The sequence below is a fragment of the Callionymus lyra genome, chromosome 9 (genome assembly GCF_982586985.1).
Source record: "Callionymus lyra chromosome 9, fCalLyr1.hap1.1, whole genome shotgun sequence".
Taxonomy (NCBI): domain Eukaryota; kingdom Metazoa; phylum Chordata; class Actinopteri; order Syngnathiformes; family Callionymidae; genus Callionymus; species Callionymus lyra.
In genome coordinates this window covers 6,791,570-6,818,259 of record NC_141826.1, presented here as the reverse complement: position 1 = coordinate 6,818,259, position 26,690 = coordinate 6,791,570, and the positions used below count along the sequence as shown (strand labels likewise).

Here is a 26,690-nt window from a genome sequence, read left to right as displayed (position 1 = left end):
ATGCAGTATATGTTGTCAGGTGCATTATTATGGGCTGTTTATGATCCAATCCACTGATAAAAATCTAAATATTATGTGGATTAACACAAAAAACAATGGATAAATATTTATTATTACAGTTCACGTCATTTTGAAAATATATTAGGCTAATAATTCAATCACATGACTTGTTTAATGTTGTTTTTTTATTTTAAAGTAATCAACTTGAATTAATTTTGACACACTTACAGTCTTTATAGTTTATTTCAACCTAATACTGGGGAAATTGACCATTTACAGTAAATAAACACATACAGTGGATCTTTATTGATAAATAAGTACAAATAAGTTTCAGATCAAATATTTTTTAACCAAAATTAAAACATAAACCTTAACTGTTGAAACAACACTTTCTAGGCAACATGTATTATTGGAATGTTACTAACAATGATCTGGGGTAATAGACTGTACAATGATTTTCCTACTTGTACAAATAAATACATTTATATTTATAATATTTCTTGCTGTTTTAGTTAACATGTCAAAGTAATAAAGTTATTGCGTAATTCAAACGATTCATATACATTCAAAATCACATTAAAAGTAGTTTTTATTGACATGTGTGTTGAGTGACGTTGGATCAGTTGTGGGATTTTTTAGCAAAAAAGTGCCTAAAGCAGAACTAAGATGGACTCAATTGGAAAAGGTGATACTTACCGAAGGTCTGATGCATTTTATATCACGTTGACACAATAAAGGCCTCCTTCACACTCCCTTTAGCTAAATAACGGACACACACAGCTTGCTGCTCGGTGTTGCCATCTCTAGCCTCAAATCTGCAGGTGGGGTAGTTTAAAGTAACTTACTACGTCAACCAGGTGTCACCTCTCAGTGTCTGCTCTCTGTGACATCTCTCTCTGAAGCCCATCAACTTCCATCTCTCTGCCTCTGCACTCCGCTCCACTTAGTCTGAAGCAACATGAAAACATTACTGTTTATTAACGTACAAATATGTACATAGTTCAAATTTTTTATGGTCTTCAGTTTTCCCATGGAACTATAATAACAGTTTTTTTAGTGATTAAAAGACATGGTTTGTTTGTCTAGACAAAGTGGAACAACAGTTACTGGGAGAGATGAAAGTTGATGAGCAAAAGCGGAGGTGAGTTGACTATCAATGAATGATGTCCCAATGTTTTCCTTCTTTTTTTTGCGTCAGTCATTTGATTTTGAATATCGATGGCAGGAATAGAAAACTTCCCTTATGAGGAAAAAAGAAAAAACTGTCAGTTTCTTACATAATGCATTTTGATCAGGTGACTTTTTTGTCACAAGGAAGGATGGGATAACTTTGTAAACAGAGCAGCTTTCGCTGTTATTATAATTCCATGGGAAAACTGAAGACCATAAAAAATGTGAACTATGTACATATTTGTATATTTATAAACAGTAATATTTTCATGTTGCTTCAGACTAAGTGGTAGTGCAGAGGCAGAGAGATGGAAGTTGATGGGCTTCAGGGAGAGATGACACAGAGAGTAGACACTGAGAGGTGACACCTGGTTGAAGTAGTAAGTTACTTTAAACTACGCCACCTGCAGATTTGAGGCTAGAGATGGTATATATATACCATATATATATGGTATATATACTTTTAATGTAATTTAAATGTATATGAGTCGTTTGAATTACGCATTAACTTAATTACTTTGACATGTTTATTAAAACAGCAAGAGATATTATAAATATAAATGTATTTATTTGTACAAGTAGGAAAATAATTGTACAGTTTATTACCATAGATAGATCATCGTAACATCACAATAATACATGTTGCCTAGAAAGTGTTGTTTCAACAGTTAAGGTTTATGTTTTAATTTTGGTTAAAAAATATTTGATCTGAAACTTATTTGTACTTATTTATCAATAAAGATCCACTGTATGTGTTTATTTACTATAAATGGTCAATTTCCCCAGTATTAGGTTGAAATAAATTATAAAGACTGTATGTGTGTCAAAATGAATTCAAGTTGATTACTTTAAAATAAAAAAACAACATTAAACAAGTCATGTGATTGAATTATTAGCTTAATATATTTTCAAAATGACATCTGAACTGTAATAATAAATATTTATCCATTGTTTTTTGTGTTAATCCATGTAATATTTAGATTTTTATCAGTGGACTGGATCATAAACAGCCCATAATAATGCACCTGACAACATATACTGCATTTCTAGCTGCTCTCAACTGTTCATTCATTAAGTGTTAAATATAAACCTTGTCAAATTAGCACCTTACACTTTAATTTATGAGCAGCTGGCAATATTTTTAATTTCCTTTTTCTGTCTTCATCTCAGGTTCAACAGAATATTTTACACCTTGTATCTCCAGACGTCTGAAGAAGGTAAAGACACGTTTCTGCTCAGAGTATTTATTAAAGAATTATAAATTACATTTTCTAACTATTTCACAGATGCTTTCCACGATGGACTTCGTTGTTCCGAATCCGAGCCGTTTCTCTCCGGCGTGGACCGATCCCAGCGAAGAGTTGGACACTGTCCTCTCAACGCTCCAGGAAGTGTTCGGGGATCTACCGTCAGATTCCAACTCTGCTCCTCAAATTGACTTTGAGGAGTTGATGAAACTCCTCGATGAAGTCGAGGCCCTGGAGCCACGAAAAGACTCGACCTCCGGACTTGTCGACACGACAACGTACGACATCAACCCGCTACAATGTGGAGCCCGACAGTGCCGTGTCGTATAGACCGGTGCTGTCGGAGAACACTGTCGGGCAGAACCATCCGGTCCAGACAGGAGGGAGATGGATCGACGTTGGCGCCCCCCCGGGGTTCTGGGTGCAGCTTCCACCGATGATGGCTCATCCCTTCTTACATGGAAACACGTACGAACAACACGTTGTTTTCCAACAGCAGGTCAGTGGCTGATCAACTGTCAACTGTTGATGTAGTAGCTGTTCATGACCTTCTTTGTGTTTGTGTCTCCAGAATGTTCCAGCAGTGCCAACCATGAACCCTCTCGCCTTTTTGTAAGTGTCACACAAGCTTTGTCTCCTTTTTGTACATTTTTTAATATTAATTCTGATTCTAAATATCATTTTTCTATCTCATTCCAGCAACAACCAGAACGTCCAGCCGACCTCCGGCTTCGCTCCTTCTCTTCCTCCGGCCTGCACTTCCCAGTTAGTTCTCTCGCTTTTTTTACTTTTCCAAAAATGCAACCTTCACTCATAAAATTGATCTAATGTTGTCAATGATCTGATGCGGTTGTGGCAAAAAACCACCCTACGTCAAGAGACCCTGAACGCCTTCATGGTGTTCATGAGGGAAAACAGGGAGAAAGTGAAAAACACGATGAAGCCTAAAGATAGTGCCGAGACCAACACCATCCTGGGGCACATGGTGAGTGTCTAGAACACAGCCAAATTTGAACAAGTCCCAAAAGCTCTTGTTTGACGACCTGTTTTCCTGTTTCTACAGTGGCGGAAGTTGTCGTCTCCAGACAAGGATTTTTACTATGGGATGGCAAAGGATGAGAGAAGAATGCACGCCGAGAAACACCCAGACTGGTCAACGGGCAACAATTATGTAAATAACTTTATTTTCTCTCTTTCTCTTTTGGTAAGTGTTTTATTAATCTTTTTGTTTCTCTGTGTGCAGGGAAGGAAACACAAGAGGGAGAGAAAGAAGAAGAATCTTATCATCTAAAGCCGCCGTTTTAACTGCTGTACATATGTTGAGTGTAAATAAATTATTTTTAATCAAAAAGTCTTTTTGAATGCAGCAGATGATGTTGTCTACATCAGGGCTCGAGAGCCTTTATTGTTTATAGAGCCATTTACGGGACGTGTCCCGCCAAAATAAAACTCTGTTTGACGGATAAACTGAATGCTAAACAGCTAATAGTCCTATAAAGTATATTTTACAAAAACAGGAAAGAAAATTATGAACTAATAAATGGTCTGTTTTAAACATGTAGCATGTGTCTGAAAGTTTAACTCTTTATACTCCAGAAAACATTTTGGACAAATTAAGAAAATTAAAATAAAAAGCTAATGCTAGTGGCAGAGCTACTTCTAACTTCTAAACAATCAACTACTTATTCTAAACGTTTAAAAATGGTGCAGAAATTAAAAGAGAAATCTGGGGCCATCTTGTTACAAAGAAGTAGACGTTTCACTCGTTTATGAGTTTAAATATACACTAAAAGTTCAACAGAGGTCCCGTATAAAGAGCTAGCAAGCTAAATGCTAAGTGGCTAACTCTTAATCCAGGACTGTCATATTTTAAGATAAATTTAATAAAATAAATAGGAAACTATTTTTATGGACCATGACTGGAATGTGGGGCCATTCCCGGTCCTTCAGAGGGCTTTTCCTCTCCTCCTTTTCCCTGCAGCGGTGATTCTCAGCGGACGTGTTTACAGTAACTTCTGCTTCTGAAGTCTTCGCCAACTCGTCTCGGTTCAGCCATCATTCATAGTAAATAAAAACAAGGAAACAAGTTGGCTGAGAAGGCAGTACATCTTACATTGATGACGTCCAGGTATTGTTCTAGAACGGTGCGTCAATAACAACATTCATTTGACACCTCGGCACATGACATTAGAACTCCTGTTTTTCTTAATGATAATCTTTTAAACTGACTCAACAAGAGAATTTATCTTGTTTTGTAAACAAATGCATAGTATGTTGTGGCCGGCAGCTACACTTTAGGGACACTTGGCGGCGCCAGAAGCAATATTTTAAACCTTATGTATTTTCCCTTTTTAATAAGACTGTGCTTTGAGCAGTAAGATATTCCAAAAGACAGACTTGAACTTGATTTTTAGACCAAGGAAACTAATAAAACTTCAATTTGAAGGCACACGGGCAGGATATGGGACATTTTCCCTTTCTCTTGATTTTAAAAATGAAATGCAAGACAACCCGTTCTCTCTTCTAAAAAAAAAAATATTGTGGCCTCATGAGCAAGAACAAAAATTAATTAAAATTTCAAGGGATTAATCTGCAGTATTGCAAGAAGAAAACATGAGTAGGGGACACTTTGATTTCTCTTAACGTATCGTTCAGAATACTTTTCACCGTCTGTCGGTCCTCCCTGGAGATGTTTGTCTTGAGTTTCAGTAGAGCGGACACGTGTTTTTCACTGGAAAGAAATGGACACGATTCGATAAATGGCAGGTTATTCTAGCATGACATCGATCTTTTGGTCTGGACTTTATACTCGTCCTGATAAAGTTTGTATTTTGGTACCTGAGGTGGGGATACGAGGAGGCCAGTGTGACGACTTGCATCTGTATGGCCGGAACATCCTGGAGGCTCAACACTCCCGCAATCATGTCCAGGTAATCCTTCAGCCAGTTTTCTTTGGAACCCTGCACACACATGTTTCAATAAGCTTTTAATTATCTCTTTGAAAAGTTAAATTAAATATATGAATACATCATACATAAAATGCACTTTTTTTTTTTTTTTTTATTTGACCGAAAAAGAGAAAATATGGGGTTTGAAAATATATTTTTATTTACTAGTTTCAGTGCTGGAGGAGCTAATAATATGTAGCGGGTCCCAGCAGGGCCTTCGATGACAGATATGATAATCCTGGAACCAGAAACTGTTTCCTTCAACTGATAAAAATCTCTAAACTTAGGAAAATGTTGTCGGAACATGATCTGGAGCTTGTAATCCATGCGTTTGTTTCTTCTCGTCTGGACTATTGTAACAGTTTGTTTCCATGTCTTAACAAGAAGGAGCTGTCTCGCCTGCAGTTGATTCAGAACTCTGCAGCGAGAATTCTAACCCGCTCAAGTAGAAGAACTCACATTTCTCCGATCCTTAAAACTCTTCGGTTCCTCGCACAAGGTTCAGAACCAGAGGAGAGAAATCTTTTCAGGCTGTTGCTCCTAAGCTTTGGAACAATCTTCCTCTCTCTTTGTGCTTGATGGAGTCTACTGACTCCTTTAATAAACATCTTAAGACGTTTTTATTTGTTCAGGCTTTTCCTTGATTTTCTGGAACTCCTGTTGTGTTATCAGTTTTATCTTGATCTTTAAAATATATACTTTATTGAATATTGTTTTGATTGTTTAAGCGCTTTGTGACCCTGGTCTGGAAAAGCGCTATACAAATAAGAATTACTTACTTACTTACTTACTTACTTACAATGGACATGAACGACACCGGACCACAAGTGCTCATGAACCAAGTCTCTTGGATTATCTTTATTCACATATTGATAGAAGGAATGACGTTAATGCTAACTTAGCATTAACTTAAGACACACTTATGTTGTCTAGCTAGCTAGGACTTCACTTACCTCTCATTCCTCATTGCTTTATCCCTGCTGCGGGCAAATAACTTTCTGATATCCATCTAGGAGTTATACAGGAGTTCCACGCAAATCAAAATCCAAATGATATATTTAACAAGTTGTTGTCGGCTAACGTTACCTTCCTCACGCAGTGATTCTCATCGCCTGCCTCTCTCTCTCAACAATGACTGTCTGTCAAATCTGCATCAACTTCCTGCTCCCAGGCTCGACCTTTGACACTGTTGAGTATAAATGTCTGGATACAAACCCACTTTTTATCATAGTATTGGCTCTTTTAAATTGATATAGATATTTATTATTTAAATTGTTGACATAAAGATTATATTTAAATATATTCATCATTCATTTTAACAAATCTAGTTTTCATCCTTGGTGAGATTTTAAATGTATTTGTGATACTCACAAAAGTGTTTTGTTTAGATATTATTATATAATGTTTTCTGTCACTTTTTGGTTTGTTGTTTAGTCCCACTAAGAGGGTGTAATAAAGATAAATGTGCAATGCCATGCAGAAAACGGACACAAGGTGGCAGCACTTGCGGGCGACGGTATTCATGGCAATACTTCGCACAAGTGAAACCCAAGAGACTTGGTTCATGAGCACTTGTGGTCCGGTGTCGTTCATGTCCATTGTAATTCCAGGTTGGTTAAGAACTCTTTCTTTAATTCCTCTTACTTTAAACTGTTTATAAGGATTTTTGATATGACAGTTATGTGTGTGAACATAGAAAGTGCTGCGGTTCATGATCGTGGCGATTACTAAAATGGCGTCCGTGGCCGTAGTTAAATGCTTCTGTGTGTATTTTTCTTTTGACTCCTTGACTTTTGTGCGGTAATATTTAATATGTTAAAATAGTCGTGTGTGTGTGGTGTGTGAGTCTGAATTGTGCATTTGTGTGCTATGAAGTGTGAAAAGTATTGTGTGGAGTATATGTAGCATGCTAGCATGACTGCAAGTTCAGACCAGTTATAGGAGCCGCCCTGGTTGAAAGCACGCGCAGAAATAAATATGTTATACCGTTTTGGCGAGTTAAACTGCAAAAGAGATTCATTTTGTTTTATTAAGTGTTCACTTATGGCATCTACTGTACATAATGTACGATTATTATTCTTGATGAAAGAATGAAGGGTGTATGTTGGAAGTGAAGGAATGATTGATAACAAGAAAATGATTAGTGATTAAAAGACATGGTTTGTTTTCAAAGGAAAATTGTAAAATTGACATTTATGTAAATGTACTTTGAAAGTGGTTTTTAAACCATTGCTAATGCAAAAGAAAAAGAACAAAGGAAGAGTCACGATTGCAGTTTAATGAAAATATGTGAATAAAGATAATCCAAGAGACTTGGTTCATGAGCACTTGTGGTCCGGTGTCGTTCATGTCCATTGTAATTCCAGGATTATCATATCTGTCAGCGAAGGCCCTGCTGGGACCCGCTACATATTATTAGCTTCTCCAGCACTGAAACTAGTCAATAAATATATATTTTCATACACAATATTTTCTCTTTTTCGGTCAAATAAAAATAAAAAGTGCATTTTAGATGTATTAACTTTTGAATATAATAACTATGATTATAATATTACCCTGAAGGTATAATTTTCAAATCATTCATTTTTGATCCTTGTTTATTTAGATTTACAATATAATGGATAAAAAGCTATGATTTGATTTTTATTTTGTTCATGGAGATAATTAGAGTCTCCAGAACGGGAATTTGAACTAGTGTTGTCTGGGGGTCAAGGTGACCCCGAAGGCCCTAAAACAAATGTGTTTGTGGTATCCCTTGTGTTGTCTCAGGGTCAAGGTGAACAACCTCCACCACTGCATATTTGTTCACTTTTTAAAAGTTATTTTGAAACCGACTACACTGTGGAACATCTTTTCAGTTTTGTCTCGTTTTATTTTCATTTTCTAAAAGGTTGAAAGGAGAAACGACTATGAAGATCTTTTGATTTATTTTTTAAATCAAAGTGAAAAGTCAAGTCAAGGTTAACTTCTTTGAGGGTAGAGGCTCTAAACCGAGTCTCAGACGGATAAAAATGCCCCTCAATATAAAAAACGAAATTTGAATGAAAATGAAGTAATAAAATGACATGAAGCTAAAACGAAGATAAATCAAAAATAATAAGGAAAATAAATGCAAAGATATCTTGAAAAAAAAGTTTTTTTATTGACCTTGCATGAAATTAATTAATTGAATTTTTGTTTGACCTGAAACTTTGACTTGGATTTAAATTGTGACCTTTATTCACAATAACACCTGGCAAAGTCATCCAAATGTTGCTGCCCTGGAATGAAGGTGCCGCATGAAAACTAGAAGCATGCTTGTGCAAACAACGAGACAAAAGTGAAGGTGAAAGTACGATGAGTGCGTGGGTGTGTGCACGCAAGGGGTGGGAGGAAAGTGGGAGGAGCCTGTAGCCTCAGAAATCCTCCAACGCTCAGAGGACCAGAGAGTTATTTCCCCGACTGTAACTTCCAGGAGCTCACATCAGCCAAAGGCTGCTTGGAAGAGAATCCTCTCAAAACGAACAAATCTGGTGAGTAGGATGTTTGCGTTAACAATGTGTTTTGAATTTCTGTGTAAATGTAAATGTATTTTAACATAAAATCTGGCTGAGGATAGAAGTTGAAGTTGATAATGTTTGTCAGTTTAGTGCCAATAATTAAATATCAGGCTCTAGATGAGGTTAAAAAATGGCAAATAATGGGTTTTTTTGTTCTTAAAAATGATTGTTCAGCATCTTAAAATATTCAGAAGTGTAAGAAAAAATCATGTATGAATGGAAAAAACCCATTTGTCATTTTAACGCTGTATTATGGTTTTCCTGCAGAGCAAACGGCTTGAATGAGGCTCCGGTCAAGGTCAGCGGCGTCACACGTGCCACCGATCCCAGAGGGAAGCCCAGCCGGAGGTTGGAGGTTCCCCAAAATATGGCCAGTCAGCAAAGGTCAGAAGGAACGCTCAATATCTAACCACTTATTTGTTTCTCTTCCAGTCGTCTCTTTTGACCAAGACCTGGAGCAATCTCACTTTTACGAGGCAGCTCTTCAGCTGGTGGACAAAGAGAAGCTTCTGTTTGGTCAATCAGAGGAAGACAAAAAAGTCCTCAAGCTTGTTTCGGACCAGAAAATCCTGGAGACTCTCGTGATCCAGACCATATAGACCAAGAGTCTCTGAAGGGGGAACAAGAAGCGGCCGTGTTAGTGTCTGCCGTGAAAGCAGTCCAGCTGCAGGAGGAGCAGGACCAACTGGTGGATCAAATGGCCGGGTCGGCGCCATCCTGGAGGCAGAGCAGATGGAGGCAACAACACGACCAAGTGCTCACCAGCCTGGTGGAGGAGCGAATGGAGAACCCGTCGGTCTCAGCAGTCCGGTGAAGCAGAACTGCCTCCAGGCGAAGATCCACAGCATGGGCCTGCAGATGAAGGAGGACCTGCTGACGGTCGTGAAGGTGGTCAAGAGCTGCTACCCTCCGGAGATGGACATCTGTCAGTTCTATGCCGAGCTGTACCACCAGTAAATGAGCAAAGGCTTGGAGGAGATTGCAGAGTTCGGGCTGGGGGATGAGGACTGCAAGTTCCTGCTGCAATGGGTCACTGACTATTATCCTGGGTAAGTTGCCCGTCCAACTCCCCACCAATGCTATTCCTACCTTGAACTTCCTTCTTTGTTTTTAACTGGAAATTAAAGTGATTTTATATTTATCAATATAATCTTCTTATTCTATAAGACTGTTTAAGAACCCTCTTTTGGCGCCAGAGATCAACTTTGAAGCTCTAGGAAGTCTGCTGCCTGACCACATGGTGGCGTCGCTGCAGGAGCAGTACCTGAGCAAACAACAGGTATATTTACACATTAACTACACAGTAATATAAGCTTTTAAAACATTATTGAAGAATAAGATAAAAAAACAAACATTTTCCAAGCATTGTTATTTTGTTTCAGGTTGTAAAATTTGATAGTATAAAGTGAATTTAGTTTTTTAAAAATGTGGTCAAGACAAGAAAAAACATGTAATTTACCATTTGTTTATTATAAATATAAGTTGTATAAATTGACTCCACCCCTTACAATATGACTTAATTTAGTAACTACTGAATTGTTTCATTGAAGACAACTTTGATGGGCAAGACAAAAGTAATTTCCATTCATTATTCATTCATCATCAGGTTTGTCCTGAGAGACAAAACTACACAAAGTTATTGAATCATTTAATACTTTTTTAAAAATACTTTCACAGTCAATGAATTTTTTTTTTTACATATAGAGTTTGATATTTTGATTCCAATAATTAAAAAATCTGAATTTCCCTATTCCATAAACCAGGGTCACAAAGTGCTTAAACAACAAAACAATACACAGTTAAAATACCTACAAATTAAAAAAGTATTTAAAAAAAAAGTTCTTTCTTAAAACCTTTTTTTTTCAAATGTATTTTCTGTTCGATTGTTGTCATTTTGAACAGGCATGGTTGACTGATTTGACAGCATTGCAGTTATATTTTTCTGACACAGGGGGAGCCAACATTTTTTTTTTCAAACTTACGTATTATGACTTTAACAACCTTTGGAACAAATGTTTTTATAGATAAGATGTCTCGGTTGATCTTTAACACTTTTCTATTTATACACCTAAGATTGTAGGATTTAATCATAACTCGTGATTGATAACGTATCAAGTTTTTTTGGTTTGATCAGGCAGAGATGACGACGTTCATCAGTCAAGTCCTGGCGGAAGCGAGGGAATCGTGGAAAAGCGAGCCGACAAAGAAGGACGGAAGCTTCACCATGTCCTATGACATCATTCAGGTATTTGAAAAAAAAGGATTCTTTTGGCTAAATCTAGTAGCGGTAACATTTCAAACCATGACTTCATTTTCACACTTCAGCTCATCAACGGAATGCTGACCTCAGCGGGAATGGTCGTGGGTGATAGAGAGAAGGTCCAGTGTATAACTTGAACTGAGCGACTCGCTGTGCAGGTAACGTCTCTCACGTCAAAAGAAAAAAGATTCAAATTAATTAATGTTTTAGTTTCAAGGACTTCCAGGAGGACGTCATGAAGCAAAACAAGTGGAGCAGAAAACCGTTCATCAAAGCCAACCTCGGATGGATTCAACAATTCAGGTGGAGCCTCCGACTTCAGGGTGTGACCGCGAGGTGGTCATGTGACTCAACTGTCATGTGTCTGCAGGGATTTTATTTTGAAGAAGAGCTCCATGATCCTGGACGACGTCCGAGAGAGATGCATGAGCGTCCTGGCCGACATGAAACAATCGGCGCACCAGTTCCTACTGAGCCCGGTCCACCAGGTGCTCAAGGTGAGTGTCAATAACAGACGTACAGGTGATCAGAATAAAAATCCATCACTTGTGTCGCTCCAGCCAAACCACAGAAAGATTGGAACCCACGATTGGCTGCACTCGTCAACGTTCGACAAGATGATCATCCCCTGAATCTTCTCACCAGGTATTAAAAAAGAGCTAAAAAAAACAAGTTTTCACGAGCTAAGACTCATGATCCGTGTCTTCAGGAGTTGATCGGACAGCTGCACCAGGAGGTGACGGTGGAATACGTCAGACGGCTGCTGAAGGGAGACGTGAAGCTGAGGAGTCGGGCTCAGCAGCAGGAGGCCTTCGACAGAGTGACGAGCGACGCCGACACTTTACAACGTTGGTTCTGTGATCAGGTGAGAAACTGTGGTGAAACTATGGACGTAGTTCAGTGACATTAGAATATGTTGAATTTAACCTTAAACTTGTTTTTATTGAAATGTTGTTGTTTAAGCATTTAATTGTTTCTTTTAAATAATTGAATTCAATAATGTGTATATATCGAAAGGTTGATTTTGTGGTTACAATTTTTTGAATACTTTCAAAATGAATTAATTGTTTTTTTACTGTAGAGTTTGATATTTTAATTCCAATAATTCAAAAATACATTTTCTGATTTCTATTTTATTTTTAATCGTAGCCTAAACAAAACATAAACATTCATTATATTTATAGTTATTTAAAAGGCTACCAATTGAACTATAATATAAATGACCTTTATATGTTGAATTATTAAAGAAATCAAATCGATCTTTTTGTAAAAGAAAAGTAATTAATTTAAAGCTGCTGGAGTTGAGTGTATCCTCTCGTCCTCAGTTATCGCCAGAATCTCGCGGGATTTCATTGTCCCTTTGCTGATGACATTATGATTGATGCCATGAAAACCGATATTGTAAAATGAAACAGGGTGTGTTTGGTTTCATGCAATACATTTTTGTAAGAATTCTGACCCACTCTAGTAGAAGAACTCACATTTCTCCAATCCTTAAAACTCTTCAATGGCTGTCAGTTTCTCAATGGCTGCCAGTTTCTTTCAAGATCAATTTGAAATTTCTGGTTCTTACTTTAAGAGCTATTCATGGTCTAGCCTCGAAAAGCGCTTTACAAATAACACTTACTTACTTACTTACCTTTAAATATACTAATTATTGAAAAAGATTTTTCAATTAAAATAAATTCAACTTTTCAATATAAAAAAACATTTAATTTAACTTTTCAAAGAGATAATTAAAAGCTTATTAAAACATGTGTGTTCAGGGGTCCAAAGAAAACTGGCTGAAGGAATACCTGGACATGATTGCGGGAGTGTTGAGCCTCCAGGATGTTCCGGCCATACAGATGCAAGTCGTCACACTGGCCTCCTCGTATCCCCACCTCAGGTACCAAAATACAAACTTTATCAGGACGAGTATAAAGTCCAGACCAAAAGATCGATGCCATTTTAGAATAACCTGCCATATATCGAATCGTGTCCATTTCTTTCCAGTGAAAAACACGTGTCCGCTCTACTGAAACTCAAGACAAACATCTCCAGGGAGGACCGACAGACGGTGAAAAGTATTCTGAACGATACGTTTAGAGAAATCAAAGTGTCCCCTACTCATGTTTTCTTCTTTAAAATTATAATTTCCAAATTCCAATAAATACTGCAGATTAATCCCTTGAAATTTTAATTAATTTATGTTCTTGCTCATGTGGCCACAATATTTTTAAGGGATGATATTTGAAAATAAAAGTGTATATTTCTTAATATAATATTTGCAAATGTTGTGTATTGTTTACAAGGGAACTTGTACATTGTAAATATTTGAAAATACTTATGTTTTTTCTAAATTAAAAATGTTTGGAATAAAGGGTGGACTTTTTTTTTTTTTTTAGAAAAGAGAACGGATTGTCTTGCGTTTCATTTTTAAAATCAAGGGACAAGAGAAAGGGACAATTTCTCATATCCTGCAAGTGTTCCTTCAAATTTAATAAGTTTAATAAGTTTTCCTGTTTTTGTAAAATATACTTTATAGGACTATTAGCTTTTTAGGATTCAGTTTATCCGTCAAACAGAGTTTTATTTTGGCGGGACACGACCCGTAAATGGCTCTTTACACAATAAAGGTTGTCGAGCCCTGATGTAGACAACATCATCTGCTGCATTCAAAAAGACTTTTTGATTAAAAATAATTTATTTACACTCAACATATGTACAGCAGTTAAAACGGCGGCTTTAGATGATAAGATTCTTCTTCTTTCTCTCCCTCTTGTGTTTCCTTCCCTGCACACAGAGAAACAAAAAGATTAACAAAACACTTACCAAAAGAGAGAGAAAATAAAGTTATTTACATAATTGCTGCCCGCCGACCAGTCTGGGTGTTTCTCGGCGTGGATTCTTCTCTCATCCTTTGCCATCCCATAGTAAAAATCCTTGTCTGGAGACGACAACTCAAAGTGTCCCCTACTCATGTTTTCTTCTCTAAAATTATCATTCCAAATTCCAATAAATACTGCAGATTAATCCCTTGAAATTTTAATTAATTTATGTTCTTGCTCATGTGGCCACAATATTTTTAAGGGATGATATTTGAAAATAAAAGTGTATATTTCTTAATATAATATTTGCAAATGTTGTGTATTGTTTACAAGGCAACTTGTACATTGTAAATATTTGAAAATACTTATGTTTTTTCTAAATTAAAAATGTTTGGAATAAAGGGTGGACTTTTTTTTTTTTTTAGAAAAGAGAACGGATTGTCTTGCGTTTCATTTTTAAAATCAAGGGACAAGAGAAAGGGAACATTTCTCATATCCTGCAAGTGTTCCTTCAAATTTAATAAGTTTTCCTGTTTTTGTAAAATATACTTTATAGGACTATTAGCTTTTTAGGATTCAGTTTATCCGTCAAACAGAGTTTTATTTTGGCGGGACACGACCCGTAAATGGTTCTTTACACAATAAAGGTTGTCGAGCCCTGATGTAGACAACATCATCTGCTGCATTCAAAAAGACTTTTTGATTAAAAATAATTTATTTACACTCAACATATGTACAGCAGTTAAAACGGCGGCTTTAGATGATAAGATTCTTCTTCTTTCTCTCCCTCTTGTGTTTCCTTCCCTGCACACAGAGAAACAAAAAGATTAACAAAACACTTACCAAAAGAGAGAGAAAATAAAGTTATTTACATAATTGCTGCCCGCCGACCAGTCTGGGTGTTTCTCGGCGTGGATTCTTCTCTCATCCTTTGCCATCCCATAGTAAAAATCCTTGTCTGGAGACGACAACTTCCGCCACTGTAGAAACAGGGAAAACAGGTCGTCAAACAAGAGCTTTTCGGACTTGTTCAAATCTGGCTGTGTTCTAGACACTCACCATGTGCCCCAGGATGGTGTTGGTCTCGGCACTATCTTTCGGCTTCATGGCGTTTTTTACCATCTGCCTGTTCTCCCTCATGAACACCATGAAGGCGTTCGCTGGTCTCTTGACGTACGGTCTGGCCCCACAGCATCTGGTGGAACATCAGATCATTGCCATTAGATCTATGTTATGAGTTAAGTGTGCATTTAGACGAATCAAACGTGAGGACTAACGTGGAAGAGCAGGCCTGAGGCGGAGAAGGAGCGCGGCTGGAGGTCTTCTGGATGTTCTGATTGTTGCTAGAATGAAAAGGAAAGTTAATTTCAAGACGATATTTAAGACGTGGAGTTGGATATGAACATGTGTGACACTTACAAAAAGACGAGCGGGCTCATGACTTCCATAGCTGGTCGCGGCTGAACCCAGAACCCTGGGGGGACTCCACTGTTGACCCAAGTCAACCCAGCTGGGACTTGATGGTAGTGCCTTAGTGTGTTCTCTGACAGCACTCTTCCAAACGATGGAACCGTCGTGGCTCCACATTGGAAGGGGTGGGTTTCAGGGGCCGTCGTCATCTTGAACTCTGAGGTCAAGTCTTTCTCTAACTGCTCGACATCAACCTCTTCAATGAGTTTGAGCAAGAGCAGATCGTCTTGAGCAGCAGAGTCCAAATCAGGAGCAGACGGAAGGTCCCCGATCATGGACAGGAACGTGGAGTGGACTGTGTCCGACTCCGTGCTTGGATCAGTCCACTCGGACGAGAAGCTGCTCAGATCGATAGTGACGAGGTCCATTGTTGAAATCATCTGTACAATAGATTATTGATCAGATAAAATATGTTTAAACCAAAATTAAAACATAAACCTTAACTGTTGAAACAGCACTTTCTAGGCAACGTGTATTATTGTGATGTTACTAACAATGATCTGTGGTAATAAACTGTACAATAATTGTACTACTTGTACAAATAAATACATTTATATTTATAATATCTCTTGCTGTTTTAGTTAACATGTCAAAGTAATTAAGTTACTGCCTAATTCAAACGAGTCATTTACATTTAAATTACATTAAAAGTATTTTTTATTGACGTGTGTGTTGAGTGACGTTGGATCAGTTGTGGGATTGTTAGCAAAAATGTGGCTAAAGCAGAACTAAGATGGACTCAATTGGAAAAGGTGATACTTACCGAAGGTCCGATGCGAAATACGGTAAATCCAGGTGGAAATTACATTTTATATCGCTTCGATAAAGACGCATTAAAGGCCTCGTGTACGTCATCAATGACGCAGGTTCAGGTGTCAGCCAATCAGAAGCGAGCGTTCGTCCACTTGCAGGTGTCATCGCCGTCATGTTTTCGTACATCGGTGAGGACTCGATGTTCCGTGAGTGACCGTTTTTTGTTGTTTATTTGTTTCATTTCTTAAAAGATTTGTTTGTTACCTTCTCTTCGAAGTTTTTGATTCAAGTTTGTACTTGTCACGCGGCTAACACTAAAACTAGCCGTTACACTTGTCAACGTTGACCAGACAACCTTTTTATCCTGTTGAGATCCTTGTGTCGCTACACGGGGAAATAAACATCTCACTATCGTCGATATGGTTTAATAAATCTATCAATTTGGCTTATTATTTTCGAAGCTTATTCATTTATTTAATCCAACCTCTGTAGCATGACGTTAGCATGTAGCTAAGCTAATGCCGCCTTATTTCACCTAATTTTTCGCCCATGTATCACTCACTACCAGAACCTAGTAGATAAAGGTTAGTTAATAAACAGCGATTGTAATTGAAATTTGCATTATTACTCGAAAACAACTTATTTAGGAGTAGTTTTCCGTTTTGTTTTTCAAATGGTGTCCAGCAGGGGGCAGTATCTCTGGTGTGACGCTAAAGTTTAAACCCAATTTACTTAATTAAATTTTGTTTTTTATTATATTAATGTTTTTGGTGCTGTTTCTTATTGTTAAATAATGTTTGTTTTTTACTATTATTTAAAGAATAGTGTCGCTACTCTCAGTCTGAAACGTGTTATGTCCATAAAGATCATTATTATTAATAATCATTGAGAAGCTCGAAAAGAACATGTGAGGACAGATCGTATCTGATAATAAGTTTTTATGTATCTATTACACATTTTTACATCATTTGGCTGCAGCAAACATAGATTAAAAATGTAAAATTACTTCATTTTCAATTTTAAGTAGAGAAACCAAACAGGAACACAACAAATTAGAACCGATTGAAGATCCAAATGTTTTTTTTCATAAAATAAGAATAACTAAACATGAGGTAAAAGTTGTTTTTGTTGAGAAGAAATGTCTATTTTCTGTTTTGTATTTACTTAATTATCCATTTACCATGAAACCTGAAAATTGAATCTTGTTTTTAATCATATTCCTTTTTGGTGCTGTTCTGGGTGCTGCTGCTCTCCTGCAGAAGATCCTGGAGGTGGATATAAATCTGCCGGTGGTAAAGGTCGAGCAGATGACCCGCCGCTCCTGATTCCATTTCTGGCGTCAGTCTCACAAGCTTAGTTTGAACGTCAGTCTGAACAGCTAGTAGATGCTTTTCAAGGTTCGTATCATCTTTCACTTCCATCCCTTTGAACTGTTGATCCACAAATGTGTCAATGACTTTAATTTCCTCCTTAGGATCTTCATCATCTGATAGTAGAAATCCTTGTCCTGCGACGACAACTTCCGCCACTGTACAAACAGGAAAACAGGTCGTCAAACAAGAGCTTTTCGGACTTGTACAAATCTGGCTGTGTTTTAGACACTCACCATGTGCCCCAGGAGGGTGTTGGTCTCTGCATCTTCAGGCTTCATCGTGTTTTTCACTTTCTCCCTGTGCTCCCTCATGAACACCATGAAGGCGTTCGCTGGTCTCTTGACATAGGTTTTTCTGGCCCCACAGCATCTGGTGGAACATCAGATCATTGCCATTAGATCTATGTTATGAGTTAAGTGTGGGTTGTTGCTGGAATGAGATAGAAAAATGATATTTAGAATCAGAATTAATATAAAAAAAATGTACAAAAAGGAGGCAAAACTTGTGTGACACTTACAAAAAGGCGAGAGGGTTCATGGTTGGCACTGCTGGAACATTCTGGAGACACAAACACGAAGAAGGTCATGAACAGCTACTACATCAACAGTTGACAGTTGATCAGCCACTGTCCTGCTGTTGGAAAACAACGTGTTGTTCGTACGTGTTTCCATGTATGAAGGGATGAATCATCATCGGTGGAAGCTTCACCCAGAACCACGGGGGGCGCCACCGTCGATCCATCTCCCTCCTGTCTGGACCGGATAGTTCTGCCCGACAGTGTTCTCCGACAGCACCGGTGGCTCCAGGGCCTCGACTTCATCGAGGAGTTTCATCAACTCCTCAAAGTCAATTTGAGGAGCAGAGTTGGAATCTGACAGAAGATCCCCGAACATTTCCTGGAGCGTTGAGACGACAGTGTCCAACTCTTCACTGGGATCGGTCCACGCCGGAGAGAAACTGCTCGGATTCGGAACAACGAAGTCCATCGTGGAAAGCATCTGTGAAATAGTTAGAAAATGTCATTTATAATTCTTTAATAAATACTCTGAGCAGAAACGTGTCTTTACCTTCTTCAGACGTCTGGAGATACAAGGTGTAAAATATTCTGTTGAACCTGAGATGAAGACAGAAAAAGGAAATTAAAAATATTGCCAGTGGCTCATAAATGAAAGTGTAAGGTGCTAATTTGACAAGGTTTATATTTAACACTTAATGAACAAACAGTTGAGAGCAGCTAGAAATGCAGTATATGTTGTCAGGTGCATTATTATGGGCTGTTTATGATCCAATCCACTGATAAAAATCTAAATATTACGTGGATTAACACAAAAAACAATGGATAAATATTTATTATTACAGTTCAGATGTCATTTTGAAAATATATTAAGCTAATAATTCAATCACATGACTTGTTTAATGTTGTTTTTTTATTTTAAAGTAATCAACTTGAATTCATTTTGACACACATACAGTCTTTATAATTTATTTCAACCTAATACTGGGGAAATTGACCATTTATAGTAAATAAACACATACAGTGGATCTTTATTGATAAATAAGTACAAATAAGTTTCAGATCAAATATTTTTTAACCAAAATTAAAACATAAACCTTAGCTGTTGAAACAACACTTTCTAGGCAACGTGTATTATTGGGATGTTGCTATGATCTATCTATGGTAATAAACTGTACAATTATTTTCCTACTTGTACAAATAAATACATTTATATTTATAATATCTCTTGCTGTTTTAATAAACATGTCAAAGTAATTAAGTTAATGCGTAATTCAAACGACTCATATACATTTAAATTACATTAAAAGTATATATACCATATATATATGGTATATATATACCATCTCTAGCCTCAAATCTGCAGGTGGCGTAGTTTAAAGTAACTTACTACTTCAACCAGGTGTCACCTCTCAGTGTCTACTCTCTGTGTCATCTCTCCCTGAAGCCCATCAACTTCCATCTCTCTGCCTCTGCACTACCACTTAGTCTGAAGCATGAAAATATTACTGTTTATAAATATACAAATATGTACATAGTTCACATTTTTCATGGTCTTCAGTTTTCCCATGGAATTATAATAACAGCGAAAGCCACCTGACCAAAAAGCATTCTATAAGAAACTGACAGTTTTTTTGTTTTTTCCTCATAAGGGAAGTTTTCTATTCCTGCCATCGATATTCAAAATCAAATGACTAAGACGCAAAAGAAAGAAGGAAAACATTGGGACATCATTCATTGATAGTCAACTCACCTCCACTCTTGCTCATCAACTTTCATCTCTCTCTCACCTCTTCCAGTAACTGTTGTTCCACTTTGTCTAGACATGAAAATATATTTGTTTAAATCTAAAAAAACATATTTTAGCCATTTTTCTGGTGACAAATACAGAAATGTTTACTTTTTTCTGACAACAAAACCAGATTGCTTAGCTGTAGCCATTTTTCTGGTGATAAAACATGATTATTTTAGTCAAATACAAACCGATCAACAATCTTTCTGTTAAATAAACATGAACGCTTGGAAGATACACCATGTGAGAGGAAATTCCCCTGAAGCTCGTACAGCAAATGAATATGGTTGTCTTGATAGAAGGAATGACGTCAATGCTAACTTAGCATTAACTTAAGACACACTTATGTTGTCTAGCTAGCTAGGACTTCACTTACCTCTCAATCCTCAGTGCTTTATCCCTGCTGCGGGCGAATAACGTTCTGATATCCATCTAGGAGTTATAGTTCCCCACAAATCAAAATCAAAATGATATATTTAACAAGTTGTTGTCAGCTAACGTTACCTCTCTCTCTCTCTCTCTCTCTCTCTCTGTTTTGTTGTTTAGTCCCACTAAGAGGGTGTAAGAAAGAGAAACGTGCGATGACATGCAGAAAACGGACACAAGGTGGCAGCACTTGCGGGCGACGGTATTCATGGCAATACTTCGCACAAGTGAAACCCAAGAGACTTGGTTCATGAGCACTTGTGGTCCGGTGTCGTTCATGTCCATTGTAATTCCAGGTTGGTTAAGAACTCTTTCTTTAATTCCTCTTACTTTAAACTGTTTATAAGGATTTTTGATATGACAGCTAAAATGGCGTCCGTGGCCGTAGTTAAATGCTTCTGTGTGTATTTTTCTTTTGACTCCTTGACTTTTGTGCGGTAATATTTAATATGTTAAAATAGTCGTGTGTGTGTGTTGTGTGAGTATGAATGAAATGAACATCTTCTGTACATAATGTACGATTATTATTCTTGATGAAAGAATGAAGGGTGTATGTTGGAAGTGAATGAATGATTGATAACGACAAAATGATTAGTGATTAAAAGACATGGTTTGTTCTCAAAGGAAAATTGTAAAATTGACATTTATGTAAATGTACTTTGAAAGTGGTTTTTAAACCATTGCTAATGCAAAAGAAAAAGAACAAAGGAAGAGTCACGATTGCAGTTTAATGAAAATATGTGAATAAAGATAATCCAAGAGACTTGGTTCATGAGCACTTGTGGTCCGGTGTCGTTCATGTCCATTGTAATTCCAGGATTATCATATCTGTCAGCGAAGGCCCTGCTGGGACCCGCTACATATTATTAGCTTCTCCAGCACTGAAACTAGTCAATAAATATATATTTTCATACACAATATTTTCTCTTTTTCGGTCAAAGAAAAAGAAAAAGTGCATTTTAGATTAACTTTTGAATATAATAACTGTGATTATAGTATCAACCTGAAGGTATAATTTTCAAATCATTAACGTTTGATCCTTGTTTATTTGGAATTACAATATAATGGATAAAAAGCTATGATATGATTTTTATTTTGTTTATGGGGATAATTAGAGTCTCCAGAACTGGAAATTGAACCCAGGAATTGTGTTGTCAGGGCGTCAAGGTGACCCCGAAGGCCCTAAAACAAATGTGTTTGTGGTATCCCTTGTGTTGTCTCTGGGTCAAGGTGAACAACCTCCACCACTTAGACTTAGACTTAGACTTAGACTGGACTTTATTGATCCCTTTGAGATGACACTCTCAGGGAAATTTCTGTTTTCCAGTAGTATAGAAGGAATAGAGAAAAAAAAATTGCATATTTGCTCACTTTTTAAAAGTTATTTTGAAACCGACTACACTGTGGAACATCTTTTCAGTTTTGTCTCGTTTTATTTTCATTTTCTAAAAGGTTGAAAGGAGAAACGACTATGAAGATCTATTGATTTAAAAAAAAAATTCAAAGTGAAAAGTCAAGTCAAGGTTAACACCTTTGAGGGTAGAGGCTCTAAACCGAGTCTCAGACGGATAAAAATGCCCCTCAATATAAAAAACGAAATTTGAATGAAAATGAAGTAATAAAATGACATATAGCTAAAACGAAGATAAATCAAAAATAATAAGGAAAATAAATTCAAAGATATCTTGTAAAAAAAGTTTTTTTATTGACCTTGCATGAAATTAATTAATTGAATTTTTGTTTGACCTGAAACTTTGACTTGGATTTAAATTGTGACCTTTATTCACAATAACACCTGGCAAAGTCATCCAAATGTTGCTGCCCTGGAATGAAGGTGCTGCATGAAAACTAGAAGCATGCTTGTGCAAACAACGAGACAAAAGTGAAGGTGAAAGTACGATGAGTGCGTGGGTGTGTGCACGCAAGGGGTGGGAGGAAAGTGGGAGGAGCCTGTAGCCTCAGAAATCCTCCAACTCTCAGAGGACCAGAGAGTAATTTCCCCGACTGTAACTTCCAGGAGCTCACATCAGCCAAAGGCTGCTTGGAAGAGAATCCTCTTAAAACGATCAAATCTGGTGAGTAGGATGTTTGCGTTAACAATGTGTTTTGAATTTCTGTGTAAATGTAAATGTATTTTAACATAAAATCTGGCTGAGGATAGGAGTTGAAATTGATAATGTTTGTCAGTTTAGTGCCAAGTCAAGGTCAGCGGCGTCACACATGCCACCGATCCCAGAGGGAAGCCCAGCCGGAGGTTGGAGGTTCCCCAAAATATGGCCAGTCAGCAAAGGTCAGAAGGAACGCTCAATATCTAACCACTTATTTGTTTCTCTTCCAGTCGTCTCTTTTGACCAAGACCTGGAGCAATCTCACTTTTACGAGGCAGCTCTTCAGCTGGTGGACAAAGAGAAGCTTCTGTTTGGTCAATCAGAGGAAGACAAAAAAGTCCTCAAGCTTGTTTCGGACCAGAAAATCCTGGAGACTCTCGTGATCCAGACCATAAAAGAGTCTCTGAAGGGGGAACAAGATGCGGCCGTGTTAGCGTCCGCCGTGAAAGCAGTCCAGCTGCAGGAGGAGCAGGACCAACTGGTGGATCAAATGGCCAGGTCGGCGCCATCCTGGAGGCCGAGCAGATGGAGGCAACAACACGACCAAGTGCTCACCAGCCTGGTGGAGGAGCGAATGGAGAACCCGTCGGCCTCAGCAGTCCGGTGAAGCAGAACTGCCTCCAGGCGAAGATCCACAGCATGGGCCTGCAGATGAAGGAGGACCTGCTGACGGTCATGAAGGTGGTCAAGAGCTGCTACCCTCCGGAGATGGACATCTGTCAGTTCTATGCCGAGCTGTACCACCAGTAAATGAGCAAAGGCTTGGAGGAGATTGCAGAGTTCGGGCTGGGGGATGAGGACTGCAAGTTCCTGCTGCAATGGGTCACTGACTATTATCCTGGGTAAGTTGCCCGTCCAACTCCCCACCAATGCTATTCCTACCTTGAACTTCCTTCTTTGTTTTTAACTGGAAATTAAAGTGATTTTATATTTATCAATATAATATTCTTATTCTATAAGACTGTTTAAGAACCCTCATTTGGCGCCAGAGATCAACTTTGAGGCTCTAGGAAGTCTGCTGCCTGACCACATGGTGGCGTCGCTGCAGGAGCAGTACCTGAGCAAACAACAGGTATATTTACACATTAACTACACAGTAATATAAGCCTGTAAAACATTATTGAAGAATAAGATAAAAAAAAAAAACATTTTCCAAGCATTGTTATTTTGTTTTAGGTTGTAAAATTTGATAGTATAAAGTGAATTTTTTTTTTTTTTTCAAGAAAATTTGGTCAAGACAAGAAAAAACATGTAATTTACCATTTGTTTATTATAAATATAAGTTGTATAAATTGACTCCACCCCTTACAATATGACTTAATTTAGTAACTAGTGAATTGTTTCATTGAAGACAACTTTGATGGGCAAGACAAAAGTAATTTCCATTCATTATTCATTCATCATCAGGTTTGAATTGAAGGTCAGTTAATGAATTGTTTTTTTTGCATATAGAGTTTGATATTTTGATTCCAATAATTAAAAAATCTGAATTTCCATATTCCATAAACCAGGGTCACAAAGTGCTTAAACAACAAAACAATACACAGTTAAAATACCTACAAATTAAAAAAGTATTTAAAAAAAAAGTTCTTTCTTAAAACCTTTTTTTTTCAAATGTATTTTCTGTTCGATTGTTGTCATTTTGAACAGGCATGGTTGACTGATTTGACAGCATTGCAGTTATATATTTCTGACACAGGGGGAGCCAACATTTTTTTTTTCAAACTTACGTATTATGACTTTAACAACCTTTGGAACAAATATTTTTATAGATAAGATGTCTCGGATGATCTTTAACACTTTTCTATTTATACACCTAAGATTGTAGGATTTAATCATAACTCGTGATTGATAACGTATCAAGTTTTTTTGGTTTGATCAGGCAGAGATGACGACGTTCATCAGTCAAGTCCTGGCGGAAGCGAGGGAATCGTGGAAAAGCGAGCCGACAAAGAAGGACGGAAGCTTCACCATGTCCTATGACATCATTCAGGTATTTGAAAAAAAAGGATTCTTTTGGCTAAATCTAGTAGCGGTAACGTTTCAAACCATGACTTCATTTTCACACTTCAGCTCATCAACGGAATGCTGACCTCAGCGGGAATGGTCGTGGGTGATAGAGAGAAGGTCCAGTGTATAACTTGAACTGAGCGACTCGCTGTGCAAGTAACGTCTCTCACGTCAAAAGAAAAAAGATTCAAATGAATTAATGTTTTAGTTTCAAGGACTTCCAGGAGGACGTCATGAAGCAAAACAAGTGGAGCAGAAAACCGTTCATCAAAGCCAACCTCGGATGGATTCAACAATTCAGGTGGAGCCTCCGACTTCAGGGTGTGACCGCGAGGTGGTCATGTGACTCAACTGTCATGTGTCTGCAGGGATTTTATTTTGAAGAAGAGCTCCATGATCCTGGACGACGTCCGAGAGAGATGCATGAGCGTCCTGGCCGACATGAAACAATCGGCGCACCAGTTCCTACTGAGCCCGGTCCACCAGGCGCTCAAGGTGAGTGTCAATAACAGACGTACAGGTGATCAAAATAAAAATCCATCACTTGTGTCGCCCCAGCCAAACCACAGAAAGCTTGGAACCCACGATTGGCTGCACTCGTCAACGTTCGACAAGATGATCATCCCCTGAATCTTCTCACCAGGTATTAAAAAAGAGCTAAAAAAAACAAGTTTTCACGAGCTAAGACTCATGATCCGTGTCTTCAGGAGTTGATCGGACAGCTGCACCAGGAGGTGACGGTGGAATACGTCAGACGGCTGCTGAAGGGAGACGTGAAGCTGAGGAGTCGGGCTCAGCAGCAGGAGGCCTTCGACAGAGTGACGAGCGACGCCGACACTTTACAACGTTGGTTCAGTGATCAGGTGAGAAACTGTGGTGAAACTATGGACGTAGTTCAGTGACATTAGAATATGTTGAATTTAACCTTAAACTTGTTTTTATTGAAATGTTTTTGTTTAAGCATTTAATTGTTTCTTTTAAATAATTGAATTCAATAATGTGTATATATCGAAAGGTTGATTTTGTGGTTACAATTTTTTGAATACTTTCAAAATGAATTAATTGTTTTTTTACTGTAGAGTTTGATATTTTAATTCCAATAATTCAAAAATACATTTTCTGATTTCTATTTTATTTTTAATCGTAGCCTAAACAAAACATAAACATTCATTATATTTATAGTTATTTAAAAGGCTACCAATTGAACTATAATATAAATGACCTTTATATGTTGAATTATTAAAGAAATCAAATCGATCTTTTTGTAAAAGAAAAGTAATTAATTTAAAGCTGCTGGAGTTGAGTGTATCCTCTTGTCCTCAGTTATCTCACGGGATTTCATTGTTCCTTTAGCGCTGATGACATTATGATTGATGCCATGAAAACCGATATTGTAAAATGAAACAGGGTGTGTTTGGTTTCATGCAATACATTTTTGTAAGAATTCTGACCCACTCTAGTAGAAGAACTCACATTTCTCCAATCCTTAAAACTCTTCAATGGCTGTCAGTTTCTCAATGGCTGCCAGTTTCTTTCAAGATCAATTTGAAATTTCTGGTTCTTACTTTAAGAGCTATTCATGGTCTAGCCTCGAAAAGCGCTTTACAAATAACACTTACTTACTTACTTACCTTTAAATATACTAATTATTGAAAAAGATTTTTAAATTAAAATAAATTCAACTTTTCAATATAAAAAAAACATTTAATTTAACTTTTCAAAGAGATAATTAAAAGCTTATTAAAACATGTGTGTGCAGGGGTCCAAAGAAAACTGGCTGAAGTAATACCTGGACATGATTGCGGGAGTGTTGAGCCTCCAGGATGTTCCGGCCATACAGATGCAAGTCGTCACACTGGCCTCCTCGTATCCCCACCTCAGGTACCAAAATACAAACTTTATCAGGACGAGTATAAAGTCCAGACCAAAAGATCGATGCCATTTTAGAATAACCTGCCATTTATCGAATCGTGTCCATTTCTTTCCAGTGAAAAACACGTGTCCGCTCTACTGAAACTCAAGACAAACATCTCCAGGGAGGACCGACAGACGGTGAAAAGTATTCTGAACGATACGTTAAGAGAAATCAAAGTGTCCCCTACTCATGTTTTCTTCTTTAAAATTATCATTCCAAATTCCAATAAATACTGCAGATTAATCCCTTGAAATTTTAATTAATTTATGTTCTTGCTCATGTGGCCACAATATTTTTAAGGGATGATATTTGAAAATAAAAGTGTATATTTCTTAATATAATATTTGGAAATGTT

The 26,690-nt window shown here is 37.4% G+C and overlaps 1 long non-coding RNA gene and 2 pseudogenes across 1 annotated transcript; all 3 read left to right on the top strand.

Annotated features, from left to right (window-relative positions):
• The first annotated feature begins 6,513 nt into the window (after positions 1-6,513).
• Positions 6,514-13,316, top strand: LOC148071614 (tumor necrosis factor alpha-induced protein 2-like; annotated as a pseudogene).
• A 3,747-nt stretch (positions 13,317-17,063) lies between these two features.
• On the top strand, positions 17,064-18,626 carry LOC148071613 (uncharacterized). Its single transcript, XR_015712796.1, has 2 exons — positions 17,064-17,594; positions 17,672-18,626. It is a non-coding gene; the product is annotated as an uncharacterized LOC148071613 (long non-coding RNA).
• Positions 18,627-22,275: 3,649 nt separating this feature from the next.
• Positions 22,276-26,690, top strand: LOC148071612 (tumor necrosis factor alpha-induced protein 2-like; annotated as a pseudogene).